Source organism: Sapajus apella, unplaced genomic scaffold (genome assembly GCF_009761245.1).
Source record: "Sapajus apella isolate SASKATOON/1434 unplaced genomic scaffold, GSC_monkey_1.0 scaffold26, whole genome shotgun sequence".
Taxonomy (NCBI): Eukaryota; Metazoa; Chordata; class Mammalia; order Primates; family Cebidae; genus Sapajus; species Sapajus apella.
In genome coordinates, this window is record NW_022436966.1 from 12,867,366 (window position 1) to 12,886,140 (window position 18,775).

The 18,775-nt window shown below is 45.3% G+C and overlaps 1 protein-coding gene across 11 annotated transcripts in view; it reads left to right on the plus strand.

Moving 5' to 3' along the window:
- The window catches only part of BCL11A (BAF chromatin remodeling complex subunit BCL11A), a 100,210-nt gene that overhangs the window by 65,524 nt on the left and 15,911 nt on the right, over nt 1–18,775 (plus strand). Inside the window, exon 2 of one of the 11 annotated variants that reach the window (XM_032292061.1) lies at nt 563–4,061. The exons of 9 other annotated variants lie outside the window; for them this stretch is intronic. The gene's annotated coding sequence lies outside the window, so the exon portion shown is untranslated. Of the gene's footprint in view, nt 1–562; nt 4,062–10,496; nt 12,182–18,775 lie in introns of those variants that run through there. One more of the 11 variants, XM_032292062.1, reaches the window with a different exon arrangement.

Genomic DNA, 18,775 nt, shown 5'->3' on the forward strand with positions numbered 1-18,775 from the left:
CAGAGAGGGACCTATAAGCATTTAATATCTAATTGTTCATATACTGCTTCCCCAGCTTTGGATGGGGCTCCATTCTAGAGCTGGGAAAACCAAGTCAGCAAACCTTTAGTGGGAGATGTGATCAGGGAGCTGGAGTTGGAATACTTGGATTTTGTGTTTGTGCCAGCTGTCCATGTTCCTCTTCATGTATTTAGATCAAATTCTTATCCAGATTTCCCATAAAAGTTCATGAAGTTCCAGTCTTCACCTTTCTGCAGCTTCCTTAGATAGAATGGTCGATGGGAAAATCACTGCATTAAAATTAGGCCTCTTGCTTTTTAAATTCTGCCGCTCAGAAGTAAGGGAGTGGGAAATGGTTACTTTGAACACCCTCATTAAAGGCTGGTTTGGTTGCCAGAGAATAGGGCTAACTTAAGGGGGATCCGCTAAGCCTTCTTTTTCATGCCTTTTTGTTTTGTTTTGTTCTGGATTTGTATAAAGGCATCATTTAGTTTTCCCTTAATCTGAATCTGTATTCATTTTTAAATATCTAATGTTGATCAGTATGTTCTATTATTTATAGCCCTCCAGAAGGATCCCAAGGGAAGCTAATCTCCATTTGAGAAGATGATTTCCCACTTTCCATACAGATGATGAAAAAGTAACCTGCCCACTACACCGCTTCCCCTGGTGAATTTTCTTCTTCCACTTTCAGTGTGTGGCGTTGTGGGGCGCAGACTCCCGAAAGCCTGACTGGAGATATAACATGGGCTCTGCTGACATTAGCACGAAGAGCTCGGTTAATCGTCTTGCAAAATATAGGTTAGGGAGTTTTATAGGATATCAAATTATCTTACTCTTTCATTGATTAAAGACAAAATATTATATTAAGTAGATCATTACTTGGGTAAAAGGTTAGAACTTCACACACTTAGGGGTGTCGCGCTATCCTTCCCTCTCCTGCCTTGTGGCAAATCACAGGTTGGAGACAGTGGAACTCACTGTGCCTAGCCCTCCAAAAGACCTGAATGGCAACGTTAGACTTAAAGGAGGAGCATTTGCTTTTGCTTTGAATCTCCTGAGCCTTTTTAATTCTGATAGAATAGTAATCTTAAAATTAAATATTAATTTGTTCTGATTCCGTTTCTGTTAGCAGGAGAAAGGCGGATACATGAATGGGCATGGGCTGAGCCACGGCCAGGTTTGAGAGACAGAGTGACTGGTGGTAGCCTTCCCAGGGTGTTAGGTGGGAATGTCTCCTGGGAAGGGATGTGGTCATTCTCAGACTGTGGGCTGCTTCTCTGTCACACCGTGATACCTCTGCCAGCCATCTAATGCTATCAAGGTCTTCCTGAGAGAAGTTTCGGGCCCAATTGTGAAGCTGAGTTGGCATGTTCACATGTCTGATAATAACCTTCCAGCTAATCCATCATGCTGCCCATTTCTGTGCATTATTTATCTCAAAGCTGGAGGATCTCATGTCCAGCACAGGGCTGTGGTCTATGGACAGGGACAATTTCAAGGCTTTTCTGGGCCTGATGTAGTCATTTTCTTTCAATATCTTAGATTGGTAGGTCTTTAGAAATTATCTCTCAAAATGTGTGTGTGTGTGTGTGTGTGTGTGTGTGTGTGTGTGTGTGTGTGTGTGTATGCCTAAGTATAGTTTTCTTGAATTTCTCACTTCAGTACTTAACTACACATATGTGCAGAAAGTGAACTCTTAGAATTTGGCTACCCATTCTCTCTCATTGTGTGAGAAGGAGGTAAAGTTGCCAAATTGGAGGTGGGGCAAGGTGGGCCAGTAGAGCTGTGATTGGTGTCTCACTTTGATGTGTAGGAGAGAGAACAAATCACAAATCATTCTTTGGAAAGGAGCCATGGTCCACCCACAGAACAAGGACCCTGAGATCCCCAGTACCAGTCTCCCTAGGATGTCTTGCCTTTCAGCAGCTGTTCAGTCAAATCCATTTCAGAATGGAGAACAGCTTGTCACAGTTCTCTACTCTTGACCTGCTGATAGAACAAGGGGCTTGGAGACTTGGGGTAGATATGGAAATAGATCCCTAAACATACTAAAAAGATTTTTTTGTATATGTGGTGGGGGAGAGGAGAACCAGAGCAGAAGGTTGGAAAAAGAAAGTTGAGGAAAGAAACTAAAATGTGCAATCTCATTCCTCAGCCTTCATGTTGAAAATGAGAATCAGTTGCAGCAATGTGTATTTCCAAGAGATATCTGGTGAAGGGATCCATCTGGTGAAGTGCTACTTCTGGGGGACCTGGAATTGCTGTGTGACCTTTGGGAAACACTTGCCTTCTCTGGGTTGAGCTCAGCCCGTAGTTCACAAGGGGCGTTGCTGGTATTTATAGACTGTGTTTGACAGTCCCGAGTGAAAGGCAACTTCACTTCTCACCCCAGAATAGCAAGCGTTGTTTCTCATATCTAGGTTGCTGGGACAGCTTCCCAGGAACCTAATATTCAGCAGCTTCGTGACGTTGGATGGAGGGTTTTTCTTTTTAAATGAGTTGATTGGCTTTTGCCACTTTACACATTATTTTGCAGGTCTAGGTTTATTTTTCCCTTATAGGCAGGATCTAAAAGAGTAGGGGGTCTGCCCCGGCTTACACCATTCTGTTTTTGCAGTTAGCTTAAAGGCATGGAGGACCTTCCTGGGGCTGGTGTCTGCTAGCCAAGAACCAAGACGACAGCAGCATGGCCGTGGAGGCATGGGCCCTGCTGGGGCTAGTAGCCCACTGCAGCAGCTGCTGCTGCTGTCCTTGGCATTCTTGCTGGGGTGGCCTTGCTCCACCCTGCCTGGTCACTGTGCCGTTCAGTCTGGGCTATGGCCTCTCACCCCACCTCATCCCATTGCATTTCATAAGCCAGTAACTCCAAGACCAGACTTGTATTACCCTCTGGACTGCTGCATTTGTTTGCAAGGACCTCAAGGAAGAAGGAGACCTGTTTAGGGAATTGGGCATTGATCTGGTAAAAGGTCAACTTGGGAAACCGTGGCTGCAAGGAATGCCTTTTTCTTCCAGGGCTATGCCTTGGTGGTGGTGGGGAGGGTGTACAAATCGTTTTTATATTTCCTATTTTGATTTAAATACTGTTCCCTTTTTTTTTTTTGCCAAGTCCTAAACAAGTGCCACAGAGGATTTTTTGGCTTGAACTTGGTAAAATTTGGAGCACACAAGTTTACACACATGGTCATGAACACATACTCCTTCTCCCCGCTCCCCAGATTGCCAGCACATATATTCCATAATGAGGTATTCCTAAGCAAGAATTCCTATAATATTGAGGTTTACACTGGAATGGTGATAAGGGCAGTAAACCTCAGCCCATATTCATTTTTGCTTGAGTGTTTAACCTTTCCTCTCTTTTTCCTTTTTTTCTCACCCCCCTCCAAAGTCCCCCTTCTCTTAAGACAAAACACGTGAGCTATGTTGGAAGTACGGCCTTGACCTCAGCCTCACCAGGTGCGACTGCTGACCTGTGCAAAAAAATAGGAAATATTATTTAAAAGACAGGGAGGGGAGAGTTTCTGTTCCACAATCACTGCTGTTTCAGTGAAATGCAACCCGGTTTATCTGTAAAACCTACTTCCCTTTCTGGTGAATGTGGCTGTTTTTCACAGCAGAGGACCCCAGTTGTTGGGAACTAAAGAGAGGGAAGGTGAGAAAGAAGATGCTGGAAACAGAGGTTGGAAAAAGAGGGGCTGGAAGTAGAAAGGAGGAAAAGGGGAAGAGAGGAGGCAGGGGGAGAGAGGGTTGGAATTCGAGCTATTTTCAGCTGAATTGAGTGCAGGTTTCATCAGGCTTCTGGGCGGCAGGGAAACTGTGTGTGGACCTTGCGTGTAACTTCCTGTGAAGCGGCCGTGGTGACTGCATTTTCTGACACTGTCAGAGTCTGGACAACCCTGCCAGCTCCTGGAAGGGCAGTCCGACAACTGTCACAGACGAAGCATCAAAAGCATGAGCTGTCGATAGTGACCTGCATTTGCAGAAAATCTGAGGGCTTTCTAATTAACAGAGGAGCTCTAAATCAGAGTAAAGCTGTTCGACAAGACCCCTCATACGCGGTAAGTGTCACAATGCAGATAATCATTACATCTAACAAGCTTCTGATTTTTAACAGAAGCTATGAGACCAACTCATTTATAATGGTTCAGTTTCAAAGGGGGAAAAGAAAAGCAACCAAGAAAGAAAAAGAAGGAAATTTTAAAAAAGGAGGAAGGGAAGAAAGAAAGAACAATCAGAGGAAGAAAAATAGTTAAGAAAAATAAAAAGAAACCCTTCTTCTAGTGCTTTGGGCAAGTGCTCAGACCCAGTCCCTGAATTCTTCCTTTGTTGGCGGCTGAAGCATCCAGATACATCTTCTGTTTTAGATTTTCCTTACTGTAATCCACGTCTGCTAATATGCCAGCTCATTCATTTGATGTTTCCTGGAGACGAGCATCCTCTCTTGAGTGATTTCTGACAATTGCAGCATTCCACAGGGTCTGAATGGTTGAACACAGTGCCCTAACTTAAATTTTACAGTTGAACATGTGACATAGACAGCAGTTGATTTGGGTTCTGCCTTGGACAGAGAAACAGACTGGGGCTGAAGGGACTGCAGCTATACCTGGGGACTTGCCTGAGATCATTTGGGACTCACCTGGGCCTAAGTCTCCTGACCGTGGCCAGGACTCTGCACTGGGCAGGGGAATTTGAATACCAGTTTGAGGCATCGATTTAAACCAGGTTTCCAAGGCCTGAGTGGAGCTGATTATTTGTGTGTCTTTTTTTCCTGGTATTCCCGTTGTCAAGACCATTTCTCTACCATGGGATGTGTATTAGAGGGGAAAAGGGCTGTAAACCCTGATTGTCGGCCAGCATTATTCAGGAAGTGTAGTATTAAGGAGCAACACTTCTCTGGCCTGTGTTGATTCTCTTCCAACTATCTACACTACACTTGCAATTATTTATGGGAAATAATATAAATCATACCGCCTGATTCTTCACAAACATCTCGCAAAGTAATCACAGGCTGAAGTGCAGGTTTTCTTGCGGTGCCTTTATCAGTAAATCAGATTTTGAGCATTTATCAGCAAAAGTTAGACTTAAGCATCATCATTTCTGTAATGTTTGAAAGAAAGATTTGTTTCAGTGGGGACTCTGCCAATCAATGATCTTCCAGCTTGACTCTGCTATCAATTATTGCTGCAATTATTTGTCTAGTTGGATATTTAAAATGTCATCAGAAAGAGATGATTACATATTCCAGAAAGCAAGGCACTGTATAATCACATGAACTGAATCCAGTTAAATGTAGTGTGGTACTAACCTGTCCTTCAAAATAGGATTCTTGAGCTACCACGGAAGCAGCAGCCTTCTGCCCAGTTTTCAGGAAGCTGATCTTAACCTTGGGATGCAGTGTGCTTTCGGGGTCAGGCGATACTTAATTATGGAGAACTTTCCAAGTCTGAAAATGGAATTGCTCCTTCACATACACGAGAAGTGCATTTTGGTTATCTCATTCATCTGCAAATCTATAAATAAGCAGTCCCTCTATTCTTCTTGCTTCCTGTGGATTTAAATGCCAAATCCTGATTTGTGGCAAAGTTGTCACATGCCCCTTTCCCACTCTCTATGCCTGGTGCCCAGGAACTAAGCAGTGGCAGTGGAAATTACAACTGTTTGGAAGCCAAGAAAAAAGCTCCATTTCTCACTTTTCTCCAGTTCCGGATATTCTCGGCTCTGCTCCATGTATCAGCCTCCCCCCCACACACCTCCTCCACTGCACACCCTCCTTCTGTCCGCTCCATGAACAGGAAACAGAAATACAGTTCCAATTTTTTTTTTTTTTAATGGAGGAAAAGAAACCACAACCTGAACAAACAACCCAAAAACTAAACTCCAACCAAACTAAACTCTCAAGATAGAATGGTCCAAAATGTCCTAAGTGTATTGAAACTACCCCCTCCACCCCACCGCTTAACAGGTCTGCCTCTCCTCCTGGGAGTCAGGAGTGCCCTTGATGAATCGGATGTTAGGTCTGAAAGTGACAACCAAGCCGTCTGCTGGGAAACATCAGTCCAACCCCCTTCTTTTGACACCAGGACTAGAACAGACCTGAGGTTCTGGAGAAGGCCTCTGTATCTAGGTGGTTTCCTGAGCTGGAGAATTTTCTGTGGGGCTGTCTGTGTGTTGAGACTTTTCCCGATTCACTTCCCAGAGAGCATGCTGAGCTCATTCCAGGACACTGTGATCGTCAAAAGTCTCTTCCACCATCACATAAAATGTACTGGGGGTCTGTTAGAATATTAATCTCGCCGGGCGCGGTGGCTCACGCCTGTAATCCCAGCACTTTGGGAGGCCGAGGTGGGTGGATCACAAGGTCAAGAGATCGAGACCATCCAGGTCAACATGGTGAAACCCCATCTCTACTAAAAATACAAAAAATTAGCTGGGCATAGTGGTGCGTGCCTGTAATCCCAGCTACTAAGGAGGCTGAGGCAGGAGAATTGCCTGAATCCAGGAGGCGGAGGTTGCGGTGAGCCGAGATCGTGCCGTTGCACTCCAGCCTGGGTGACAAGAGCGAAACTCCTTCTCAAAAAAAAAAAAGAAGATTAATCTCAATTGTGGGGTAAAAAAAAAATAAATAAATAAAAACCAAAACAAAAAACACCTTGAATACACTGGAGCCTTGAGTTGTGTGTGCTGGAGCATGTGGGAAGAAAGAAAGATGCAGAGGGTAGAGCACAAAAACAAACAAACAAAACACAAAAAAGACAAAAAACTCACAAGCTATGGAAATGGAGAAGAAACACTGTTTCTGCTGCACTTGCTCTTAGCCAGGGGCCAGCTGTGGACAGCACTGTCATCCTTGACTCCTGTCTGCCCTCACCTGCCAGCTGTGGCATGGGTGGCCTCAGTTCCAGCCCTGGGTGACCCTCTGACTCTTGCGAGCATGTGTGTGTGCTTGTGGTGGGTGGGGTGTAGTGTGTTAAAGCCACAGAGCAGAGGTGTGAAGGGCTTGGTTTAGCTCCTGGGAGACAGAGAGAAGGCCCTGGGTTCTGAATGTTTTTACTTTTCCTAGGATCCCTGCTTCATTTTTATTTACAAGGTGTACTTGTTTCTCTCTTCTCGACTTCCAGCATGTCTTAAGCAGAGGTGGCTGGCTAGGTTTGGGAATGGGGTGCTGGGAGGGGAGGGGATATCCCATTCCAGGGCCCTTCCCAGTCTTTGGGCTGGGAAGCCCCAGTCTCCTTGAGCACAGCTGGGCTTTGCCTTCTTCATTCCCTGGGCTGTGGCCGCCACTGGGCTGTACCAGGATCTAGTGCTACTTGGGTGACAAGGTGTGGGTGGCTGCAGGTGTTCTTCTGCATCTGAGGCAGGGAGGCAGCTGGGGGCTTCCAGCCATCCTGTAATGCACCTCCCAGGGCTAGCTTCCTAGCCTTATTTTTAAGCCCTTTTAGTGGAGCAAAAACTATTGAGAACTATGGGTTCAGGTTCAAAAATAGGGATTATTCCAACGATGTACTTCACACCATTCTTTCTCTCGGGACAGACAGATGGGGGTGCAGGTAGGGGATAAGAATAGAGGAAAATGTGGAGGATTGCTAAAAAACTTGAGAGACGAAGGACAAAGGGACCTGGACTAGTAATTGAGACCAATTCATCAGAAGACTTAAGGAAATTTGACTTCCATTGTAGCTCTTCTAACTGTGTAATTACATAGCATTTGGAAAGTGAATTATTAACCTGATTGTCCATGATAACCATTGAATAAATACACTATTACAGATTGCCAAAATAGTACAGTGAAGTGATGGACCAGCAGCAACTTCTAAGGGACTATAATCCTCTCCTGGGTCAAGGCTGACCCAGAGGCTCCTTGGTTAGTGAATCATTTACTAGGGAAGGTTTCCCCTGGTCACTGCTGGCTCCATGGCCTGGTCCCTCCAGCCGGGTCATTTAGAATAGCTCTCCCACGGGAAGAAAAGTTCACTGCACAGTGCTTGCTTTCTGAGTATTTATTGAGGGGCTCTTCGTTGCCCAGCATGGTGCCAGGCAGTCAGAGGTAGACCATTGAGTCTTGGTTCTCAGAAGCCTTGAATTTTAGTTGGAGAACCAGTGGTAGATGCATGCTGATTGCAGGGAGACCTGGATCCAGGAGAAATGGAGTGGAAAGCTGGGGTCAGAAGACAGACATATCCTTTGCATTGTCTAGCCAGTGCCTGCATGTTCCCAGCCCCCTGGACTTCAGGGCCGCCCTGTCCTTGGTGCAGAAGGGGCCAGTCATCTCAGTGAGGCCTCCTCCTGGGAAGTCCACAGCTTGCTCCACTTTGGATGAGCCGCCAGAGTCAGCCAAGAGCCGCAGGCCATAAATGCAAAGTATGATTTAACAAAAGCAGCTTTTGAGTGAGAAAGCGGAGTGGAGTTGTCCCAACCTGTCAACTTCAGATTTCTTTCCTCCTCCCCATAAATCAAAAAAACGGTTGGTGGAAGGGAGGGACCGAAGCGTTTCATTTTCAGATTTTGTAAGAAAATAAAATCAAATCAAAAGAACCTGTCCCACGCTGATACCTTACATGCCAGGTTTGAGCCTGAGGCAAATTTTTGTGGCCATGTAATAAGCCTCTTTAAAATGGTGACAGACCCTTGACTCTCTGCCTTGAATTACATTGATAAACGACATTTTATTGCGTTAGAGCCGGGGCAGGAGTACAGGATGGTTCTTGCCTGGTCGGCCTCTTTGAAACCGCGTCAGCCTGCCGTCCACACTCCCCACCGCCTGACAGGGTTTGAGCACCATCGCGGTGGAGATCTGTGGGCCGGTGACAGAGGGGGCTTTCTACTCAGCAGTCGAAGGTTGAGGCCCTGGAAGCAAAAGGATTTCAGCCTGAGGGGAGTGTTCCTCCTAGACCTGAGAGATCTTGACGCTGGTGGCCTCTGGTCAGCCTCATGGTTGGGATTTCATGGAAATGTCAGACCTGAGAGACCTCATTTTCCAGGCAGTCTTAGAGAGACTCAAAACAAAAAATGACCCCCGCCCTGCCCTCCTGTAGTGTGTGGCCCCTGAACCCACAGAGCCCAGGCGACCGTAGGCTGAGTCCTCAGGTGGACCTGCCCAGTGGGTAGAAAGGAGTTGAGGATGGCGCGCCGTTGGTTGGAGGAGCCTGGAGGTGTCTGGGAACGTTGGATGTTGCTTCTATTAAATCAGCAGAATTTGTAGACCCAAGAACAGACAGCAGCGTCCCACCCCGTGGCTGGACTGGGGCTTCTCCAATGATGGCAGGTTGTACCTGTGGGCATCTCCGATTTGTTCAGGGAGCTCTTTCCTGATGGGTTAGTGGTGTAAATGAAGGATGAGGAGATTGGGTAAAAAGCCAGGGAGGAAAAAAGAAAAAAACAAAAAACGCAAACAACAGCGACGAAGCCACGGCCTGTGTTTTGTTGTGCGGGACTCTGCCTGAGAGCCGAGGACTGAGGCCGCAGCGGGGCTGCTGTGCACCTGGGAGGCGGGAAGGGCCGAGGGGCTGAGGAGACACGGGTGCCGCGTGCCCGGGGCAGAGGCCTGTTTCTGAAAGAAGGACTTGCCGTCATGGGAGGAGGCCTGGCCTCGCAGCACCAGCGCTCTCCATTCAGCCTCACCTCAGGCGAGAGGGCAGCCTAGTTTTGTTCCTGAAGAAATGTTAGAGCCTGACCTGTTAGACCATTTTTTTTAATAGAGCTTTGAAGCCTTAAATTAGTTCTCATAATTTCCGAGCAGCTCTGTGTTAACCATAGGACATAATAGGTTTTCGTTCTGGAGAATGACCAGTTCTGCTTCTCAGAATCTCTTGGCCAAGGCTGTCACAGGGCGTCAGGCCTGCGAAGTGCCTTCCACGCTTCCCCTCGGGTCCATGCGCCGCTCACTCCACAGTGCCAGAAAGGCAAGTGAGGACATTGCCTGAAAGGGGCTGTACGACCAGGGTCCAGACGACACGTTCCTGCCGTGGCCCTGAGGTGAGCGGCGGGACGGCATTCCTCAGAAAGTGGGCAGGATTCTGAAGTCCAGTTCTGTCCCCACTGCTCACAGCAGGACTTCCGAGATCACTGGGAGGTGAGGCCGGGCATGGTGGTGGGTGCCTGTAGTCCCAGCTACTTGGGAGGCTGAGGTAGGACAATTGCTTAAACCAGGGAGGCAGAGGTTGCAGTGAGCTGAGATTGCACGACCGCACCCCAGCCTGGGCAACAGAGTAAGACTCTGTCTCAATTTAAAAAAAAACTTTCCATCCAGCCACGGTGGCTCACGTTTGTAATCCCAGCACTTTGGGAGGCTGAGGTGGGTGGATCCCAAGGTCAGGAGTTCAAGACCAGGCTGGCCAAGATGGTGAAATCCCATCTCTACTATATATACAAAAATTAGCCAGGCGTGTTGGCGGGAGCCTGTAATCCCAGCTACTCAGGAGGCTGAGGCAGACAATCGCTTGAACCCAGAGGCAGAGGTTGCAGTGAGCCAAGATCACGCCATTGCACTCCAGCCTGGGCGACAAAGCAAGACTCCACCTCAAGAAAAAAAAAAAACAAAAAACTTTTCATATAGGCCGGGGCAGGCATGCTTCCTTAAGAAGGGCTAGACTTGGACTTGGAGGCCTTGTCCTCCCCTGGCCTTGCTGGGCTTGGGGAAGGCCTGACCGAGCCTTCCAGGGGCCCCTATAAGACTAAATACTTATTCTAGTATTTTCTGAAGCCCGATCAAAATGATACTGTAGAAACATAAAGGACATTTGTTGTGAGTTGATGCAGATAAAAAGGCTAGGGTTGGCCTCTTCGGAGTAATTTGGGAGTTGTGTGTTCTGCTGGTCTTGATAGACAAGCCCTTCTCTGCCCTCGCAGGTGTTATCAGAATCAAATGTTTGCAAATGGTCATTCTCATCGCATCCATCTTCACAGCCCCATGCCTCTTTTCCCAAATGCTCAGTTGAAAATGGGTATTTCACCTTCCTCAGGTATCTAAAACTTAACCCGGGAGAAATGCAAGTGTGGTTTGCAAGGCTTTCCAGGTGTCTAAATGATGATTTTCCATCCTTTCTTTCATTTCTCGAGTTGGTAGGGAGGCATTGGGGTATTTGCAATACATTTATGTGAAGCTGGACAATTCGGGTGGCAGAAATCTGTTCAGGGCAGCATCTTTTATCATACCTTCTAACCACAAAGGCATCAGTTGCAGTTGAGCCCCACTTTCAGAAGGCCCAATACATACAAAAATCTCATTAATGGAAACTGATAAATTAGAGAGTGATTTTTCACATTACAGAAAGATTGTTAACTTTTCAAAAGGTTTCACCACAGGGTTTCTTTAAATAGTGAGCTCCCCCACTGAATTTAAAGTGTTTGTTTACAGATCATTAACTACTTGACAGAGAGGATATTGGGGGTTGGGGGGAAGGAAGACACACTTAAAAGGTAAAATGTTAGAAGCCCTGCCAATTTTCAATGAGCCTGGAAGGGTGATGAAACATCTCTGAAATTATGTTGGTTAGCAAATGTGATTTATTGCACAGAAATTCATTTTACACATGGCTTTCCAAGAACCCTCCATGCTGACAGGGTGCGGGGGAGTGCAAGGACCACAGGGTGCTGGGCTTTGCTGTCCTGGTTTGTGGTGGCTGGGGAGAGGACTCCCTTTTCTTAGAGTCCTGTGTGTGGTTTCATGAGCAGTGGGTGCCAGGCTCTGGCATGAGGCCAAGCTTTGCTACTGGCCTTGGCGTCAGCCACTGAGACCTTTTCCCTTGACATTTAGCCTGGCTTTGGAGAATTTTCTTCCTGGTTCTCTGACCTTCAGTCTCATTGGCTGAGGACGCACCTAGGTTTCCTCCTTGAAGTTCAGACAGGTGAACATTGCAAGACTGTGTCCCGGGAGGTTGAAATCCACCATCAGGCTCACTCTCTGAGCCTAAAGATTAGCCTGGGGACCGAGCCCAGCCCCGAACTCTCCTGTAGGGCCCTTCTAATCCCTGTCAAGGTCATGAGGGGTACAGGTCTATCCTGGCCAGCTTCTAGCATGGCCTATAGTAAGTAGGTCTCTTGGCTGGTCTGAAGGAGACCTGGACTGGCATGGGAGGCAGGAGAGAGAAGCCACCCATCTAATTCAGTCTTCTCTTTTCAAAGTTGGAAACACTTAGGGCCAGAAAGAAGAAAGCATTTATTCAAAGTCACGAAACAGCTGGTGAGTGGCAGAGTTGGGGCTGCAGAACTTAGGTTCCTGCTGACTTCCCTCCAGCAGTCTCTCCAGAGGAATAATTCCCCGCTTCCTAAAGGAAGAAAAGAATCCTGGGAGTGGTGGCGGTGGGAATACACAGGGCAAGGGATCTCTAAAAGTAGCGGCTCCCAAATAACCTGATAAATACTTCAGATAGAGGCAAGGCTACACCCCTCCCTCTGCCTCCACTACATGCAAACAAGATCCTCAACTGGGGACTCAGAGCAGGAGTAAGGGTACCCCTATCCTCCCTATGGCTTTGAAGAGAAGAAAGAGGGGAAATTTGGTGGGAAGGTCAAGTTGATGATTGAAGAGACAAAGTAGTGTAGGAAAATCTCAACATTTCTTGCAGTCATTTGTTGAAAATGTGCCAGCAAGTACAAGCCCATCTTAAACTGGCAATGAGACATATGAAATAGATTATTTAAGCCAGGGAGGCAGTATTGCAAGGAAGAACATGGCTATCAACACTTGTTTGTCTGACTCAGAGGAATAAAACATAGTAAATTTTGCCTTAGCTGGCCACCCACCACGCACTGGGAGAAGAAACAATTGAGGCAGGCGAGGAGGGGAACAGAACAGATGAACCTTCATGGAGTGTCACAAGAGTCCACATGGCTGTGCCCCTTATTATTAGAAAACGTGAAATCGGAAAATATGCACTTGTGAAAACTGAAGATGTCACAGAAGCCTTCAGAGGATTTAATTTATTTAGATGGTTGTATCCTCTGCTGTCAGGTAGATGAATCAGTGTGCAATATTTTGATGTGAATGTAACCACCTACTGGGCCCCATTGACTCTGTACCCACCTTGGGCTTTGCTTCGCTCTGAGCATCTTTACCTGCTTTTTCTTTTTATCTAGGAAGTCCTTCCTCTTGGCTCTTTGGGTTTAAGTCATAAGTTTTCCTCTTTCCCAAAGCCTCTCTCCCTCCCTGCCAAATGGAAGTAATTTCTCTTCCTTTGAATTTCCATAGTAGCTCATCTGTACCTCTCTCATGACACACTTTCCACATTGGGGTAGAGCAATTTCTGTGCAGGCTTTACCTTTTCTACTAAATGAAGCCTGCTGTGGGAGAAATCTGTGTCTGTGTTTTCTTTTTACTGCCCACAGAGGCTAACCCATTGCTTTGGGCATTGTAGGCACTCAGTAAATATTTGTTGAATGAATGCATGAGAGAATGAATGAATGGAATTTATCCTGGGGAACTCACATTTTGCATAGTGAGGTATGTGATTAAATAAACAAAAAAAAATTGTCCTAAGACAACTTGTCTTTTTACGCAGCTGCCCTCTCAGTCTCCTAGATAAGTTCCACCATTCTAAGGCAAAAGCTTGAAGTGTAATAAAAATTTATCTAATTCACGATCAAGTGAAAATACTTTGGGCCCAGAGCCAAAGAATATTATTGGAGTGAACTTTTTTTAACACCCTAAATTTAACCAGCTGGAATTCTTTTTTTAAGTACCATCCTATTCAACCTTTTGAAATGAAGGATTTGCCTTTTAGTGGGAAATCTGCATTTCAACACAAAGATGGAACACAATGTCTTCAGCTTAGTTATTCTTCAGAAAAGCAAGATTTTTTTTCTTTTTCTTTTTTTTGGAATTATATGCTTTGCTTATGTTAAAGACACAGCTTGCAGAAAAATTTTGTTTAGGCCTGACAGATTGGTGGCTGGCATTTTTATAGATAAAGGGGCATGCAAAATGTCATTTTTACTTCCTCCCTTTATTGAGAAAAAGCCTAAGATGACTACTCTTAAAAGGTGAAGTTAGTAACCTGTTGTTTGAATAATCAAGGCTTGAGAGGATAGCGTTGATCAGAAAAGAGTTTCAAAATGAGTGATTGATGTAATCAAAGTCACTGGTGAAGTATCAAGGAATCTAAGGACCATGAGCGAGTTTCAAGGAAGAAATTCAATATTGTAGTGTCTATGATTATTGCTTTTTTTTGTTTTTGCAGAATTCATTTTTTAAAGAGCATCAGGATTTGGTAAAATCTTAGCCAGTAAAAAAGCAACGAAGGGAAAAAATGCCATGTAAATGCTCATTTCTAGAACAAAAGAGAATGCGATTTTGACAATATCAGAAGGTTAATTAAGAAGTCTGTGAGTGATGATAAAGCTGGCACATTTTCAGTACAGATTGACACAACTCAAGACACAGGCATAGCTAATGTTTGCTCTATAATACTCTGATAAGTCAGAGAATCTAAGTGAGAAGAACTGGTATCTATGGTAAATGTAGGGTCAAGAGCTAGATGTGGCTGAATAGAAAGGACATTTACTTTGCAGTTAGATAAAGAACCCTCTAGCTCAGACTAGCTGTACTGTTGTTATTTGTGTGGCTCGAACCTAGTAATCGGATTCAGAACTGGAATTGGTTGCTCCAGGGTACTTTACAGATGTTCACGATGCATTTTAAGTGTAGTCTAGAAGGTGGCTACCTGGAGGGGCTGAGGGACTTGAGGATTACAGAATTGGAAAGGACTGTAGGGAGTCCGGTATTGTGGCTTGTCACCAACATAGAGACCCCTCCTCATCATGGTGTCATCCATTCTCTTTTTGAAGACCCAGGGTGAAAGAAAGGAAGGTCACAGCATCATGAGATAGCCCATTCCATGTGGGACAGCTCTACTGTTTTGGGCCTGTCTTATTGAAAAAAAAAAAACACACACAGGGAAAGTATATAAAAACATATGTTTAGGAAATATACACACACCCCCATACACACACACATACAAACATGCACACACTTACACACATACACATGTGCACACACACACATACACACATACATTTTAGTGAATAACACACATCTATGTACTGCTGTGGAGAGTCCTGTGGTTTTAGTACCTGGTAAAAGTTGGGCTCCCAAAGCAGTCATTAAATGTGTTGGAATGATGCTTTTTGCTTAGCTGTTTTGGCACATTTGGAAATCTGCACTATTACCTGTTGATTAGTAGACAGTAATGTGGCTGTATTACACACCCAGTGATTAGTTTCAGAAACAAATAGCATGTTAACAGTCAAGGAATCTTTGAGATGTTCTTGAGGAAACCAAAAAACTTGATTTAATGACCTTAAATTCCAGGGACATCCCACTGGGCTTAGAGCTCTGTGTCAAAAGTTGGTACCCAATATATAGAGAAATATAAAGTGACCAAATGTATAACATTAAATCAAAACCATTCCCAGTTTGTTGCAGATTTTTTAATGAGGACTGAAAAATAAGAGTCATTATTTTTTTATTCAGCCATAAGGAAACTTTGCAACCTAATAATGTGTAAGGCATTTCTGAGGCCCCAAGTGGAAATGCTGGATCTACAGAGACCTTCATGAAATAGAACAGGTTGAAACACCTTCCACCAGAAAAGTGTAAGACATTTGAAAAAAGATTGAGTCAGAAAAGAGAAATGTGTCCCATTTGAGAGATCAGAAAGGGAAACAAGAGTCCATTTCCTGCCCTGTCCGTGCAGTTGCCACAGCTGCGTTCTCTGGCATGTCAGCTTTTATGGAAGCAGTGAGGATACGGTCTGTCTGGCAAAAGCTGGTTTGGGTGTTGTCTTATGCTAAGAAGGCCCTCGACCTGATGGAGAGCCTGGACCTGTTCCCGGTCCTTATCAATGACAAACAGTGGGTGGAGCCTATATTTCCTAATGGAGGGACCCTGAGGGATCCCCTAAGCTTAATTTGTTTTTGACTGTTCCAGTCCTAAAGGAGGTGGGTCCTGGACAGGAGGGAGAAGAGCCTCTTGGCTCATGAGTCTCTGCCCAGGGACTCTCAAAGCTTTCAGCATTCACACCTTCCCTTACCGTAAGACAGCAGTGCTGATTCAACTTGAGTGTGCATCAGAATCACCTGGAGAATTTATTCAACATAGACTTCTGCTTCCCTGTCCTGCTCTCAATTTCTGATTCAGTAAGTCTGAGGTGGTGCTCAAGAATTTGCATTTCCAACAAGCTCCCAGGTGATGCTGATGGGGGTGGGGTGGGGCTGTGTCCACACTGTGAGAATCACTTGCCTAAGAGCACCAACAAAGAAATAAAGAGGACATAACTAGATCATTCACTTCCTAGCCAGCAACCAGAGCCCATCTCTGTCTGGGGAGCATGAAAGTGAGTGTGGGCAGAGAAGAGATCTTCAACCAAGCGCAGCTCTTTTTCCCTGCCTTGGCCTGGGAAGGCAGAGCTGATCCTCTAGTTTGACGCTCAGAAGCATTAATTGTGATACTTCATGTTGCCTAAGCCGTGATGAAATAATTGAAGGCATCATAGCAAGAAGTTAAGCCCTAGGGAGGCTATTAACAATTTAGCATTTCCAGTTCATGTGGGAATGTCGATTTTACTTACCAAGGAGTATATTATGGATGTGTTTAGTGGAAGAAGCATCAGAATCAGCTGGGGTCCCCAATTGGCTTTGCTTTGACCCTCTTCCTGGAGAAAGATAAATGCAAGGCTGAGTCTCACAAAGACAGTGTGCTTTTTTTCTAAAGTAAACAGCTTGTTAGGCTGATAGAAATGGTTTCAGCTGGCTAATTCTGCAGGGGACACAGAGGTAGAGGGTGAACACAGCAAAGGTGAGGCCGGGAGGCCCACACCTTCTTTTCCAATTGTGAGACTGAGTCAGTTTATTGGCACCTTTCGAAAGCCCCTTGTAACACTGCCGGGCTGGACCCTCCCCCAAGACTGTTAAGTACGGCCTAATGGATCAGTAGAAACAGGACCTTCCTGTTGGTCGTTGAAGACCACGGCAGGAACAGCAGAGGGGAAGAAACCACTGGATCAGGAGTCAGGAGACAAATTCTAATCTTCACATTGTGGTGAACCATCAGTGTAGCCATGGGCAAGTCATTTAATTTCTCAAAGCCTCAGTTTCCCCGTCTGTAAAATGAAGGGACAGACTTGATGATAGCTAAGGTTTTTTACAATTTAGAAAACAAAAACAAAAGCAAACTCTGCTGCCAGATACTCAGATGAGTCCTTACTTGGCCACGTGGCCTGAGACTCTAGAGATCTGGTCCTGCCGTCAGCTTGTTTAGGGCTAACGAGCTTGTAGATAAGTTTGGCAACTGGAGATTCATGCGAGGGGCTAAGCATGGATTAGGTTAGCAGTTCTCCCATTTCTTGCTGGAGGCCTGCTGAAGCACTTCAGGGTCTCTTCCCAGAGTAGGTGGCAGAGAATTTGAAATTAGACACTCCCTGTACAAGGATCCAAGTACCTGTTGCTTTTGTGCTGGGATCACAGAGATACCTGGGTTGCATGGGTTTCCTGAGAAAAGGATGTCTGTTTTGGCAGCAAACTTATTGAATGGCTGAGGCAAAAACAAGTGCAAAAATGGTTCTCAGATTTCTCATTGAAAACTACCATGACTAAATCTCTAGTAGTTTTATACCACACTCAATTCACTTGACATAAACAGTCAAATGTAGACATACTTGTTCGTTAAGTCTGGTCTTCCGGCTTTTGTTGGTTCACTTTGCAGTGTTTATTTTGTTTTGGGTCAGAGAGGATGAGACCATCTGCAGATGATCTCAGGCTAGGTGGTGCTTCCACCAGGGCCTCCTCTGCAGGTCTGGTGACAGCAGGCCTATGCTGTCTGTGTAAGAGCCTTCTCAGCAGCACACCATTGTTACCCACCAGGCTCTTCGCAAAAGCAAATCTTGTCCCAACTGCTCTGGCTGTGCTTGGCAGTGTACTCTAAATGAGGAGAACAGGATGTATTTTACACTTGAGACTTGCTATCCTACAGTATAACAACAACACTTCTAAGTGCTCTTAATATTAAGCTAATGGAAAACATACTGTTTATGCACCATCAAAGTCTGTTTTTCTTCTCTCCCACCCTCCCCAATCACCACAAACTCCAAACCTCTAGAATACACAGAGCGTCTTCTGCACCATCTCCTCCAGTCTGTCTCAAGATGGACATCTAAGTGGTTAGTTAGCTAGAGGTGGACTTGGAAAAGCTAGACACTTACCACAGAAGCCATAAAATCCCCAGGTTGCACAAATTAAATTTTCTTCTAAAAAATCACAGTGCTAGAAATGCTTCATTGACTGTTAGATTCATTTTATTAGTGTGAGAAGTCACTTGTCTTCACCAGAGGCAACAAAGTGCAGTAAAATGGTGAAGGTGGGCCAGGATTTCTGGGTGCTGCTATTATTGGAATGCTGGTTCTTTCCTTGTCATTTAATGGCCAAAGTTATTTGGATCCCAGAAGTCTAATCTTTATCTTCTATTGCTTTGTATTGTGAGAAGCCATGTCTACGTAGGGTCTCCCGTGGACAGGATTCTGGAGTATGGTCCAGCCCAGTCCAGAAATCCCCAAGGTTCCCCTATCACTGAAGGCCCTATCATAAATATGGCATGGGAGGTGGGGAGCAGAGGAACAGAGAAACCAGAGTGGGATTCTGTCCCATAAAAAATGGTTCACAAATCTACTCATTTCCTATCAGCATTTTGTTTTTTGCTTGGGTTTGTCTATAAAGTAAAGTTAATGTATGCATGTAAACCAGCCTTGCAGATAAAATCCCCCCATGTTTCCAGGCTACCTATAAT